Here is a 14,124-nt window from a genome sequence, read left to right as displayed (position 1 = left end):
CTCCATGGCTGGTGCACCGCATATCGGGGACCAGACGCTTCCTGTGCCTTCAGGTGGGGAGCAACAGAGGCGGTGAGAGGCAGCTGAGCGGGCACCGAGCTTATTAGCAGTGACGACATCACAGTGGGGAGACAGTTAGACCAGAAGAGATGGTCATCAGTGTGCTGCCTAAAGGCTGCCTTATTACTACAATCCTGCTGGGGGGCTACCTTCAATATACAAAAGGCAAAATCAAGTCACCTCCCACTGCCTCCATCAATACCACCCTAGTCCAAGCCCCTTTCATCTCACCTTGACTTGCTTTCTAGCTGCATCAGTTTCCGTATTGGTCATCCTGCCTCCACTCTTGGTCCCCTGAAGTCTGTTCCTCGCCAGGGAGCCCAGGTGATTCCTTTAACATAATAACTGAGGCCATGTCACCCCTGCAATCAAAACCCTCCAGCGGGCTTCCCTGGTGGTCCAGTAGTTTAAGAATCTGCCTGCCAATGCAGGGGATTTGGGTTCGATCCCTGGTCCAGGAAGATACCACCTGCTGCGGGGCAACTAAGCCCACGCATCACAACTACCGAGGCCATGTGCCACCACTACTGAAGCCCAAGCGCCCTAGAGCCCATGCTCCACCACAAGAGAAGCCAGTGCAATGAGAAGGTTATGCACCACACCAGGCTAGAGAAAGCCCACGTGTAGCAGTGAAGACCCAGTGTAGCCTAAACTAAAAAATAAAATAAATACAAAAATCAAAAAACATTTTTAAAACCCTCCAGTGACTTCATAATCGACTTGGAGAACAATCTGAGGTCCTTACCACAGTGACAGGATGCGACCTGCTCTGGCCTCGGTCTCCCTCTTAAACCCCATTTCCTGTCTGCTCACCCCACCCACTCCACTCTGGTCTAGGACCTCCTGGCTGAATCTCGAACACACCACGCATGCTCCCAGCTCAGGCTCTCTACACCTGCTCTTCCCTCTGCCTGGAATGTTCTCGCAAACATCCTTACGGCCTCTCCCCTCATTTCCTTTGGGTCTCTTCTGTCATATCCTAAGAGAGGCTGTCCCTAAACCATCCTTCCCAAAATAGCAACCACCCCAGGCCACTCTCAATCCCCAGTACCTGCTCTATTCTTCTTAGTATTCATCACCCCTTTGGGATTTATGTTGTTTTTATAGTAGCACCAGTCATAAAATACACATAATAGAAAATTTACCATCTTAATGATTTTTAAGTGTACAATTCAGTCTGGCGGGCTACAGTCCATTGGGGTCATGAAGAGTTGGATACAACTGAACACAAACACTTTCACTTTTCAAGTACAGTCACACTGCTGTGCCACCATCACCACTATCCATCCGCAGAATTCCTTTCATCTTGCAAAACTGAGATTCGGTGCGCATTAAACACCAGCTCCCATCTCTCCTCCTGATTACAGCAAGTGCCCTTCTTTCTATCTCTGTGAACTTATGTGAACCTGGTGTGAGTTATTCTAGGTGACTTCCATAAGTGAAATCACACAGTATTTGTTCCTCTGGGGCTGGCTTATTTCACTTAGCATAGCGTTCTCAAGCTTCATCCACACAGTAGCATGTATCAGAATTTCCTTCCTTTTTCAAGGCTGAATTATATGCCATTGCATTTATGGCACCTTTGGCATAGTCATTCATCCATCAGTGGACACTTGTGATGCTTCACCTTTGGGCTAGTGTGAATAATACTGCTGTGAACATGGGTGTCCAAAGATATCATATTTCATATTTATTTGCTCATGGTCTGTCTTTAGCACCAGCACAGCACTTGGTACATAACATAAGCTCAGCGGACATTTGTTGAATATCTACAACTGGCACAATCAGGGTATGTCTACAGGTCTGTTCCGACCACAGGACTTAGTGCTGCTCCCCAGCATCAAGAACTGCTGATCTGTCTAAAGGGGCTGTGAGTGGTGGACTGGCTGAGGCATGTTTTAGCAGTCCAGTTAGTGTACCATCCAAGGGAGAAGGCAGGTCCTGCCCAAGGTCTTAGTCATTCTGCTTCTGGTGTCAGGAGTCTACCAGCTGCAGAAAGGCCAGTACACTAATAGAGTAGGAATTAATTAAACATTTGATTCACTACCACAACATCCTGTTTTATACTCTTCATATCAATTAAATATTATTTGAAATGACCATGTTTATTCATTGTATCCTTGTTGATCATCAGCCACCTTCTCGCCATGTAGGCCCTAAGAGAGCAGACACTTTGTCTTCAGTGTAGAATGATCGACACATTAAACAAGTAAAGGAATTCATGCAACTGATTCTTTTGCTTCTGGTTCCATGCTGTGCTGAGTTGCTCAGTCATGTCCGACCCTTTGCGACCCCAGGGACTGTAGCCCACCAGGCTCCTCTGTCCATGGGATCCTCCAGGCAAGAATACTGGAGTGGGTGGCCATGCCCTCCTCCAGGGGATCTTCCTGACCCAGGGATCGAACCCTGGTCTCCTGCATTGCAGGTGGATTCTTTACCATCTGAGCCACCAGGGAAGCTCTCGGTTCCATAATTCTCAAGAAACTCTCATTATGATTCTACTTCTCAGGTAGATAAGAACCAGGTCAGGCTAATGCAAAGATAGTACTCACTGAGTTTAAATAGAGTGGCATTTCTCTTTATCTATCCATAAAAGAAACACTATTTCTCTCCTATGTGGGGGCTTTCCCTACTTCAAGCAACTCCCCAGTCTCAGAAAACGCAAACTGATGTCGTACAAATTCAATTCTGACACCATCTGTTTACCTGGAGATTATAGCAGATCCCACAGGTTAAGGACTCAGTCTCAGAAGACTGCCCCGCCCCCTTCCCACTCACACCCACCCCCACTTCAGAGACTGATTGCAAGTCAGGTTGTCACCTGCATTTCTGACCAACCACCTATAAATCACGTTCCCCTGACCTCCTTCTCTGGTTCAATAATTTGCTAGAATAGCTAACAGAGCTCAGGGAAACATTTACTTATGTTTACTGATTTATTCTAGAATACAACTCAGGAAGAGCCAGCTGGGAGAGATGCTTGGAGCAAGATATGGGGGGAGGAACATGGAATTTCCAGGGTTTCTCCAGGTGCACCACCCACTCAGCACCACCAAGTGTTCACCGACCTGGAAGCTCATCAAATCTCACTGTTTGAGAGTTTTATAGAGATTTAATCTCCAGCATCCGTCCCACTCCCCTTCCTAGAGGCTGTGGCTGGGAAGCTGAAAGTCTCAACCCACTAATCATTCGGTCTTTCTAATGACCCGCCCCATCCCAGGCTATACAAGGGACGTGCCTTAAGTCACCACATTAGCATAAACTCAAATGGTGCCGAGAACTGGAGCAGAGACCAAGTATATTTCTTATTATAACACAATGCTAGTTTCCTAAGTGGGCTTCCCAGGTGGCTCAGTGGTAAAGTACCCACCTGCCAATGCAGGAGATGCAGGTTCAATCCCTGGGTTGGGAAGATTCCCAGGAGGAGGAAATGGCAACCCACTCCGGTATTCTTGCCTGGGAAATTGCATGGACAGAGGAGCCTGGTGGGCTACAGTCTATGGGGGTCACAAAGAGTCGGATATAACTGAGCAATTGAGCATGCATGTAATTCTGAAATCTTGGTTAGTATGAATCTATCTCTGAAAATTAACCTTAATCTCATTATGTAAAAACAAACAAACAAACAAAAATCTGACCAGTCCCTCAACCAGAATAAATCACCAACATCAACTTCACTTTAAGAGACTTCATGACCACCACCATAAATGAGAATAAAGAGGAAGTGAAACCTTTTGAATTATATCAGTTTCTTGATGTCTTGTGACTTCTAATTTATTACAACCAGAAGTATGAAATGAGAACTCACACAGAGTGAGATGGTCTTCCTGATTTTGTAGATCTCAATATAAAAGAACTGAAAATCTTAGCAGGAAAAAAAAATGCCATGGTTCACAGGTAACATCTGCCATGACATGGGAAAAAAAGAGTGGCCTTTATACCATGTATCTACCATCCTTGTCTAGATAGTCTTCAGTCTTCCAGTTTCCTTTGAATGTTCAGACACCCCATCAGGGCCCCTAATTATACAGCAACATGAAGATTCAGTCTGGGGGTAGTTTCTACTTCCCTCCTAGTTGCTTCCTACATGGTTAAAGCAGGAAAGTTACTTTTCAGTTCCTATCAAGTCTATATCCTTATTCACGGAGACCCAGCCAGATGATCTCAGACCTTCTAGTAGAAAACAATAATATATCAGCAATTACCTGTTTTGCAAAACCCTGTGCATGTCAGTCCTACAGTCTAGCATTCAGAGTAAGAGCAAGGACACTCCACCTCAACTTTTATTGGAGCTGCCCATGTGTGTTCCAACTCATCTTTTCACATTCTGCTTCTAAAATTAGGCATCGGAACAAATGTCATTCCTGCCTCACACGGGTTTGTTTGTTTTCTTATCTCATAGTTCAAGGGGACATCCTCTGCTCCTGCTTCCTGACCCCTACCGACCACGTACTACCTTATCAGAAACTGAGTTGCCTCATTGGAGACCATAACTGTGATGGGACCCGGAGAACACCAACATGTGCTACAGCTGGGGGGGCAGAAGTTTTCCCAGAAACTAATCACTAAGCACAACTCAAGACCCAAAAGCTCAACCAGCAGCTTGTGATCCAATTTCACTTTTCATTCTTCTACCTTGAGTGGACCTTGGGTGCTTATTGGAAACTTCTGGTTTGGGAGACCGGTTGTGTATATACCGACAACAAAGAATGATCTTGCTTTATCTGGAAAGGTTGTCATTTCAAACCCAACATACAGCTTCAACAGGTCTGGGCTGAGAAGGAGCACGGCTAGACTATGCAGGGAGCTGGATGTGCACTCAACATTCTCATAAAAGTAGTGGCTGCATCTGTATCTATATACAATCCCCAAAGAACAACAAAAAGAAATTTCATAATGTTTTCTTTCACTTTGTCTCTAAGGCTCGATAGTCACGTCTATGAAGGTAGGGGCCATGTCTTAATGATTTTGTGTATTTCTTGCTAAAATAAGCCCCCAGCAAATACATATGCCTTGATATCTATGATGCACCTGGAGAGTAAGCATACGACTCACTTTATAATGGGGACTGGAGACAAATAAGATTGTCTAAATACTACTTAGAAGCTTGGGGACTGAATTAGCAAATTATTAAGTATATAGCAAAGTGATGACCTAACTCCTAGCCTCAAAGAAAACACCTGAAACATGACTTGTAAACCAATAAAAGGCAATATCTCCTTTCCTTCAGGAACTAGGAACATTCCATTTGACCTGACCTTCTTTAACACCACATAATTCCTTCCCCCACCAGGTTACATCATGTTTAAGTCACAACATGACACAGTCTCAATATCCAGTGAATCACAAAGAAAAAAAAAATCCCTTTCAAAATGAAGAAAACACAATTTCTGTACATAGTATGAGTTAGAATCATTAATCTAAGGCTCTAGTAAATATTCAAAAGGAACTGATATTTACCAGTTGTTAACTTTGAATCAAAAAGTGTATGAGCACTTCGTATCAAACACCCACTTAAACACATTAGTTTCAACTTCCGATAGCATAGATTATCATCAATCTTGTAGAGTTTCATATCTAGATATTTTGTGAGATGGTCTACAAATAGAAATGGGGAGATACACAATTGATTATGCTTTTCTTCCCTTTAGAAAATATAAAGTTTAAGCTCTCAGCTCTGTGTAAATTATTTTAAGTTTTTATTATTTTTTGGCAGTACCACGCAGCATGTGGGATCTTTGTTCCCCAACCAGGATCAAACCTGTGCCCCTTGCAGTGGAAGCAAGGGGTCTTAACCACTGGACCACCAGGGAAGTCTGTGTGTAAATTATTTTTAAGTAAAGACAAACGTTTATGAGCTAGATGATAAAATTACTATAACAACTCTAAGTCTAATGGCACCTGCATTGTCCAGAATATAGTTTATGAGCATTTAACATTTGGCAAGTGTGTAAGCAGAAATTATTTAATATAATTCATTAGGTTGATGGGTTTCTCTTAAGAGGAAATAATATTGTATTTATCTAAGGATTACATGAAGCAAGACTTCAGAGTGTGATCAGGTGGTGGGCAGAAACCTGAGATCAGGGTCACCAAGGCCAAACGCCAATTGTTTGTGTGGTTTTGTTTTGTTGTTGACACAAGACAGTAAGTGGCTCAGAGTACACCATGCCCTTGCCAAGTCAAAAAAACAACACTTCATTTGAGAGGAACTGGACTGTTCTGCACGCGTGAGAGAGGGAATTTCTCAATGGAAAGTCTATTGTGATCACTGAAGAAAGGCCCTTTGATCCTAACCTGTTTTCTCATCAGTTTCCCCAAGCGGAATGATGTATTGACTCCATTCAGAGTGGGTGCAACTTATATAATGGATACTGTGTACAAGCACCTGCCATGTTCTAGATAATTAACTCACTTTATTATCCACATTCTAACCTTGGGTAGTAGTGTTATTTCCCCCCATTTTAGAGATGAGGAAACAGAGGCTCAAAGAGGTTACAAAACTGAGCCAAAATCACAGAGACAGAAAGTTGCAGAACTGGCCTTCTGGGCCGTGTATTTTGGTTCCCAGGCCCATTGGTTGGGGGTGGGGAGGGGGAAGGGGTAGAAACACAGCACCCACAGAGTCACAGGTCAGTTCTTTGGAGCCAGCAGAGTTACAGAACAGAACACAGGAGGCCCAAGTCTGTGGCTGGAGGGTCAGCTACACACAGGGAAAGGACAGGGGTCCAGGCCTCGACCTTGCAGTCTGGCTGAGCTGGGTGGGGTTTGTGGGTCAGAAAGAAGCATCTTCACCTACTGCAGAGGGAGGTTCATCATAGAACTAAAGGAGTGAGCAGAAATCACCAGCTCAGGCTAAGTGTCACAGCGAGTCTTTAAGCAGCTTTCAACCTACTCCCTTAGTTCTGAGCACTAGCAGCAGAAAACCACCCCCGTGAGGCCCAAAAGGATTGCCACTGCCCCAGCGAGCATCACCAGGGTGACATCCTGTCTGCCTGTGCCTGTCTGCACCAACACCACCAGCTCACCTCCACTGCCCTTTGTCTCCTTTTATTCACTCGTACCTTATAGCCTTGTCCCAGGTCTTCTTCCTTGGTGGTCTCCTACTAACTAACCTAAAGGCAGGAAGGTTACGATCACCAGCTGTTGTTGTTGTTCAGTCCCTCGGTCATGTCCGACTCTTTGCGGCCCCTTGGACTACAGCACGCCAGGCTCCTCTGTCCTCCACTTTCCACCAGGGCTTGCTCAAACTCATGTCCATTGAGTCAGTGATGCCATCCAACCATCTCACCCTCTGCTGCCCCCTCCTCCGCTTGCCCTCAATCCTTCCCAGCATCAGGGTCTTTTCCAATGAGTCGGCTCTTCATATCAGGTGGCCAAAGTATTAGAGCTTCAGCTTCAGCCTCAGTCCTTCCAACGAATATTCAGGGTTGATTCCCTTTAGGATGGATTGGTTTGATCTCCTTGCTGTCCAAGGGACTCTCAAGAGTCTTCTCCAGCACTACATTTCAAAAGCATCAATTCTTCAGCACTCAGCCTTCTTTTAGGTCCAACTCTCATCCGTACATGACTACTAGAAAAACCAAAGCTCATTCTGCCTTCCAAATCCAAAGCTTAGGAGCGTATAATTAAAGAACATAATTCTCATTCAGAATCCTCACCACAAGGACATCTGCCATGCATCAATTTTAGATCCCCAACATCTCCAACCAGAGCAGAGTAGAATGGAGACTGAGCAAGATATTTGAACTCCACAAATTCTGATTCTGACCTTGCCAAATGTCTTCCTGCCACCCCCTCCATCTACTTTTCTGCATCTACAATTGAAGACCTTATATAATCAAGTCATTTTTTTTTTTTGGTAGCTCCTACTCTTTTGATTAAAACAAACCAAAAAAACCTTTCCAGGACATTTTGAAGCTTAAACAAATGGATGCTTATCTTTTCTCTTTTGTAATAGGTAATTTGACCTATTTCTCTTGTATGAATTTCAAAGTCTAACTCTGATAAACGTCAAGTTAAACTTCGGAAATTAATTTAGCATGCAGAGTATATAAATGACACTAGAAATCTTAGTCAAACACAACAGTATTACTGACCTTCAAATGATATAGGGGGAGGGAGTGGGGCTGAGAAATTCCTTGTTTTATTACAGGATTGCTATAAAGAACGTTGTCAACAGGTTTATATATTTCTATTGATTTTACTTTAAGTGCATTTGTATTTAGGTTTTTATTTTGATGATCCAAAATCTTAGCATGAAAAATAATAATAAAAATGAATATTTGGCTTTCTTCCAACTTAGTCAGGGACACAAGGCATTTTTACATTAATTATTCTAAGCTGCAGCCCTTGCTTTATTTCAATTACAGTCTAGCTTAGTTTTTGTATGTTACCTTTAATTTAGGAAATTTTCAAATTTTAATTTAGGCCACAATAGTGGCCACTTTTATTTCATTTTTGTCCACACAAATACCAATGATTTATGATTTGAAGTAAATCCCTGAAACTATTTTATCTTCTTAAGTGTGTAAATTCAAATGACCACAAACTTTAAAAATCACATTAACTCAATATAATTAAACATTGAGTCAGTGTTCACACTTACCTATCCTTTAAAAAAAATTTTTTTATTATGTAGAAGTTTGCACTGAGATCCACGTAAGGTCTATACACTATTATTAGTTATAGATCTTAACTCTCTTTTAAATTATGGGTTACTCCATTTCTTTTTCCCATGTCTTCTTGTCATTATTGTTATCAAAGATGAAAAAGAAATTAGATTATCTATTCTTTGTTGTTCAATCATTGTTCAGTCCCTAAGTAATGTCTGATTCTTTGCTACCCCATGGAATGCAGCACGCCAGGCTTCCCTGTCCTTCGCTATCTCCTGGAGTTTGCTCAAACTCATGTCCATTGAGTCGGTGATGTCATCCAACCATCTCATCCTCTGGCGTCCCCTTCTCCTCTTGCCCTCAATCTTTCCCAGCATCAAGGTCTTTTCCAATGAGTCGGCTCTTTGCATCAGGTGGCCAAAATATTGGAGCTTCAGTTTCAGCATTGGTCCTTCCAATGAATATTCAGGGTTGATTTCCTTTAGGGTTGGCTGGTTTGATCTCCTTGCAGTCCAAGGGACTCTCAAGAGTCTTCTCCAGCACAACTATTAGAAAGCATCAGTTCTTTGGCATTCAGCCTTCTTTATGGTCCAACATCCTTACACGACCACTGGGAAGTCCACAGCTTTAACTACATGGAGCTTTGTCAGCAAAGTGATGTCTCTGCTTTTTAATTAGGTTTGTTGTAGCTTTCCTTCATGCAGGCAGTTATCACCTGCAATGATAGTGAAGCCCAAGAAAATAAAATCTATCACTGTTTCCACTTTTTCCCCATCTATTTGCCATGAAGTGATGGGACCAAATTCTGTGATCTTAGTTTTATGAATGTTGAGTTTTAAGCCAGCCTTTTCACTCTCCTCTTTCACCCTCATCAAAAGGCTCTTAGAATTACCTATATCTGAGTTTTGCTAGTTGCATCCCATGATGTCTCTTAAAACACTCTTCTTTCTTGCTTCCCTATAAATTTGTTTTCCTATAAATTGGTTACTGGGTCTAGAAGCTTAATTAATCCAAAGTGTTATTGATTGTATTTTCTCCCCTGGCTTTCAATTTTTTCAAGTTCACATAACATAGGAAATATATTTGATTTTCTTACACAAAAGTATCAAAAAGTCTCAGAGAAAAAAAGTGTCTAGAAACACCCTGCCCAATATTTGATGGTGGTTTAGTTGCTAAGTCATGTCCAGTGCTTGCAATTCCATGGACTGTAGACTGCCAGGTTTCTCTGTCCATGAAATTCTCAAGGCAAGAATACTGGAGCGGGTTGCCATTTCCTGCTCCAGGGTATCTTCCTGACCCAGGAATGGAACCCAGGTCTCCTGCACTGCAGGCAGATTCTTTACCAACTGAGCTACAAGAGAAGCTCCACCCAATATTTATCCTTATGTATTTCAGTATAAACTATTAACCTTTAACTCCTTAAAAATAAAAACAAGGACAAGGAGATAAACAAGACTGAAAATGGCACAGCATCACTGCAAAGATCCCCTTGCCCTTCAACACATGATTTTTTTTCTCCAAAGCACTGCAAGAACTGCAAGAACTGGACAGATTAGCTAAACAGCAGGCCCTGCCTGGACCTTCCCACTCTACCACTCTCAGCATATTCTATTCTAGAGCAGTAAAACATTCATTTTAAGAGAATTAATTTGAGCATCCAGGCCTGTGCCTTCTATAGTTATTCTCTGCCCCAACAGAAAACAACCTTGGTTAACCAAAAGTCAGCTTTAGAAGAAAAAAAAAAAGGCTTTGTTATTTACAAAAATACTTTGTTATCAGCCTTCAAGAAAGATGTCAGATATTAATTTGAGGCTAGAGTATTGCAGGAGTAGGGGCAGGGAAGAGAGGGCAATAGAAAATCTGCCCATGGATTGGTCATGAGCATGAACTGAGATCATGAACCTGTATGGAGAGATTTCGTGTGACTAGATTGTTGGAGAATGTAACAGAGAAAAGGTGTTATTATCTACAAACCATGATGCAAACTAAATACAGCTATGAACAGGTATAAATTTGAAGGAAGTCGAAGCCATGCAGCAGCCTAAACTTCACTCGGCCTTATCAGAAACAGAAATCTGCTACGTAAACAACACACATTTCAATGAAGAGCTGGATGAGTCCCGCAGAAGCGGAGAGAAAGCAGTCAAGAGGGCTCAGAACACTTGCACGGAGCTCAGCATAGCCTGGCATCATTGGCATTGCTGGCTGCACTCAATCAGCAGTGCAGAGGAGAAGCAAGGAAAGCAGAAGAAGCACCTCGAAAAGGACAATTCTGTGGGCTAAACTGTGAACCCTGCCTACAGTCTCTGCTGTTCTCAGCACCTCTGACCAGAAATCATGAAGCCTCATTTCCCCTGAGCTCTGCCAGGCTTCATGCCCAATGAAATCTGATGAACTAGGATAAGTTAACAGCCTCCAGCCTCTCCCAGGTGGATCTTGAAAGTGACTGGTTATCTCGGAGGTGAGCCCTGAATACCTGGACATCCTTGGTCCTTCCATCTCTGGCTTCAGCAACACACTTCAGAGAGCTCGGTGTCTGCCTTCATTTCCCTCAAGTTTACCACCAGGTCATGTCCTTGCTGAGTTTCACCTGGCTGAACCCTGACACTTTGCTATGGATGCTGCATTTGGGCCTCCTGCATCTGCAGCCCAGGGACAGTTTTGGGGGGTGCCACTACCATCCCAGTCTTCCTCAACAGAGAGAGAACTGGACCACAGGTCTTGAGTTTAACCTAGAACTTTACAAATCTCATTAAACGTAGTCATTAAACTTGTGAATTCCTATTTCCTCATCTGAAAATTAAGATTACTATTCACTACATGCCCTACCTTTGATGGTAGTTAAATAAAAGCAAGCTAATGAATTAAGCTATACTGCCTCCCTTCAATCTAGAGCTTATTTTTGCCACCAGCTTTCTGGGCTCTTCTCATGTCTCCAGGAATGATCCCCTCTGCAGGCATTTCCCCTCTGCAGATGTGGTTTAGAACACTCTGGAGTAGTCTGAATGGCTAGAAACATAGCAAGGGTTTAACTAAGCCACTAGGTAGAAGGAAATTACCATGAGTGACAGATTCTTTCAATCTTAGCTAGAGCAGCTTACCCAGGAAATAAGTTCACACGTGCACAGAGTGAAAAGCCTCATAGACCCAATGGGTCTCACTGAGCTCAAGTCACTCCCACTGGAACCCCTGTCAACAGAGCCACATTTGAAGACAATAGGCAGCTTTACACACAATGAGCTGTATCTACATAATGTGGCCAAATAGTAATATGACCTATTTCATAATGCACTTGGCAAAACCAAATGGATACGGTTAAGACCACGGTCCATGGACTCACAAAGAGTCGGACACAACTTAGCAACTGAACAACAAGAAGATGATTAGAGAAAATTGCTCTGAAAAAACAAACAAAAAAGCATCCTGTTCAACAACATACCTAAACGTCCAATATATTGCAAACAAATCAAGAGAAATAGAGTTTCCCAACAAGTAAGACTTACCCTTCTCTTGGGAATGGTTTAAAACCAGAGTCATTTGTCATGGTGAAGTTTGGTCCTTGAATAGAAGCTCTATTTTCCACAGAGGAAGGATGCTCAGCTGATGGAGAAAACAAGCAAACATGCAAGGCATTGGGTTAGGAACTTCCATCTACTTTCTCAGTTAGTTCTCACAAAATGCCATAAGCCAGATAAAGAAATCAGTTCAGAGAGAATTAGTGAGGCACCAAGGGTGCATAGCCAGCAAATGTGGGAGTTAAGGATTTTCCATCCCAGCCCACTGACTTCTCTGTAAAAGGCAGATTTAAAGCAAAGCACTTCCTACTCCTGTTAGCCCAGCAAACCTCGTCACACGTGTACAGTTGTGGGGGTGGCTGGGCCACAAGGTGGGAACGCGACTGAGAATGTCAGAATGGGCTACACTTCCGCTTTCACTCATGAGTCATGGTTACCATTTTGTGCTTATGAAACCATGACCAAAATGGCACTGCATGGGGTAATTTTTGCATTTTAGTAATTCAAAAAAATTACACCTCTACCTTGCACAGTAGACTCTAGCCCTGAGATTTCTATTACCGAAGACTATCAAAATGCAAATCCAACCAAGAGGTCAGCATGGTGGTGGTGAATATGTAAACTGTACAGACCTTTGGGCAAAAGCTATTAAAATTTAAGATATAGAAATCTTTTGGCCTAATATTTTCTCATCTAGAAACTTAACTATAGTAAGGCCATATGGTACTCAAAAATCTGTAGATAAAGCCATTCATTTCAGGGTTGTTTATAAATGTGAAAAATTGAGAGCAATGCAATGGGAACTGGTTAAATAAATTATAGTACACATATAAAATGGAATATTCCACAGCCACTAAAAAATACAAATGTGCGTTGACATAAAAAATATGCCCAAGATATGTTCCTGAGAGAAAAAAAAAAGCATATTGTAAGACAGCATGCATAAAATTATCCCATTTTTGTAAATAATAAAACATATGGTTGTATATGTGTAGGGAGAAAATCTGGAATAATATCCACCAAACTAGTCACCGTGGCTTTTTCTGGGGGATGGAACTAGGAAGGGTCCTACTTTCTATTTTTTATTATTTCTACACTTCTAGAAATTCTTACTTATGTGACTATTTTTACCGTTAAAAAAAATTAAAAGGGGGCTTCGCTAGTGGCTTAGTGGGAAAGAATCTGCCTGCCAAGGCAGGAGACACGAGTTGGATAACTGATCTGGGAAGATCCCACCTGCCGCAAAGCAACTCAGCCCATGTACCACAACTATTGAGTCTGTGCTCCAGGGCTGGGGAAGTGCAACTAGTGAAGCCTGTATGCTCGAGAGTCCCTGCTCTGCAACAAGAGAAGCCTGAGAATCATAACTAGAGGAGCCCCTGCACCCCTAGACAAAGCCCACAAGGCAACGAAGGCCCAGCACAGCCAAAAATAAATAATTTTTAAAAAAATTAACAGGGACTTCCCTGGCAGTCCAGTGGTTAAGACTCCACATTGCCAGGGTGGGGGGCTCCGTTTAAATACCTGGTCAGGTAACTAAGATCCCGCGTGCCAGGCATCGTGGCCAGTAAATTAACGAATAAAACAAAAAATAAATTAAAAAAAATTTTTTTAATAAATCCAAAAAATTAACAAAGATTTGTGTTCTATTTTTAGTTTGGGGCTGGGTGTTTGGGATATGAGACATAACCAATATTTCAAGTCTAGAACCAGAAAGGAGACTAAAGGGAACTGAAAATCTCCAAAACATGATTCTTATGTGAGAAACTATTTGAGTAAGAATTTGCCGGTAGCTTTCGAACACACAGCTGCAGATGTATATATTGTTGATGATCCAAAACGGTCTTTGAGATTTCTGGGGGAAACGGCAGAGTTAGAGTACGTTTATATGACTCCTCTCCCTGAAATTTATTTAAGCAAACAAGAATCAATTC

At 42.4% G+C, this 14,124-nt stretch overlaps 1 long non-coding RNA gene across 2 annotated transcripts in view; it reads right to left on the bottom strand.

Annotated features, from left to right (window-relative positions):
• The window catches only part of LOC139036222 (uncharacterized), a 278,465-nt gene extending 265,934 nt beyond the window's left edge, over positions 1-12,531 (bottom strand). The window contains exon 1 of one of the 2 annotated variants that reach the window (XR_011488924.1): positions 12,179-12,531. This is a non-coding gene — a long non-coding RNA (uncharacterized lncRNA). The remainder of the gene's footprint in view (positions 1-12,178) is intronic. The other variant, XR_011488925.1, reaches the window with a different exon arrangement.
• Positions 12,532-14,124: the final 1,593 nt, after the last annotated feature.

The sequence above is a fragment of the Odocoileus virginianus genome, chromosome 8 (genome assembly GCF_023699985.2).
Source record: "Odocoileus virginianus isolate 20LAN1187 ecotype Illinois chromosome 8, Ovbor_1.2, whole genome shotgun sequence".
Classification (NCBI taxonomy): Eukaryota; Metazoa; Chordata; class Mammalia; order Artiodactyla; family Cervidae; genus Odocoileus; species Odocoileus virginianus.
This window is presented reverse-complemented; position numbering and strand designations above follow the sequence as displayed.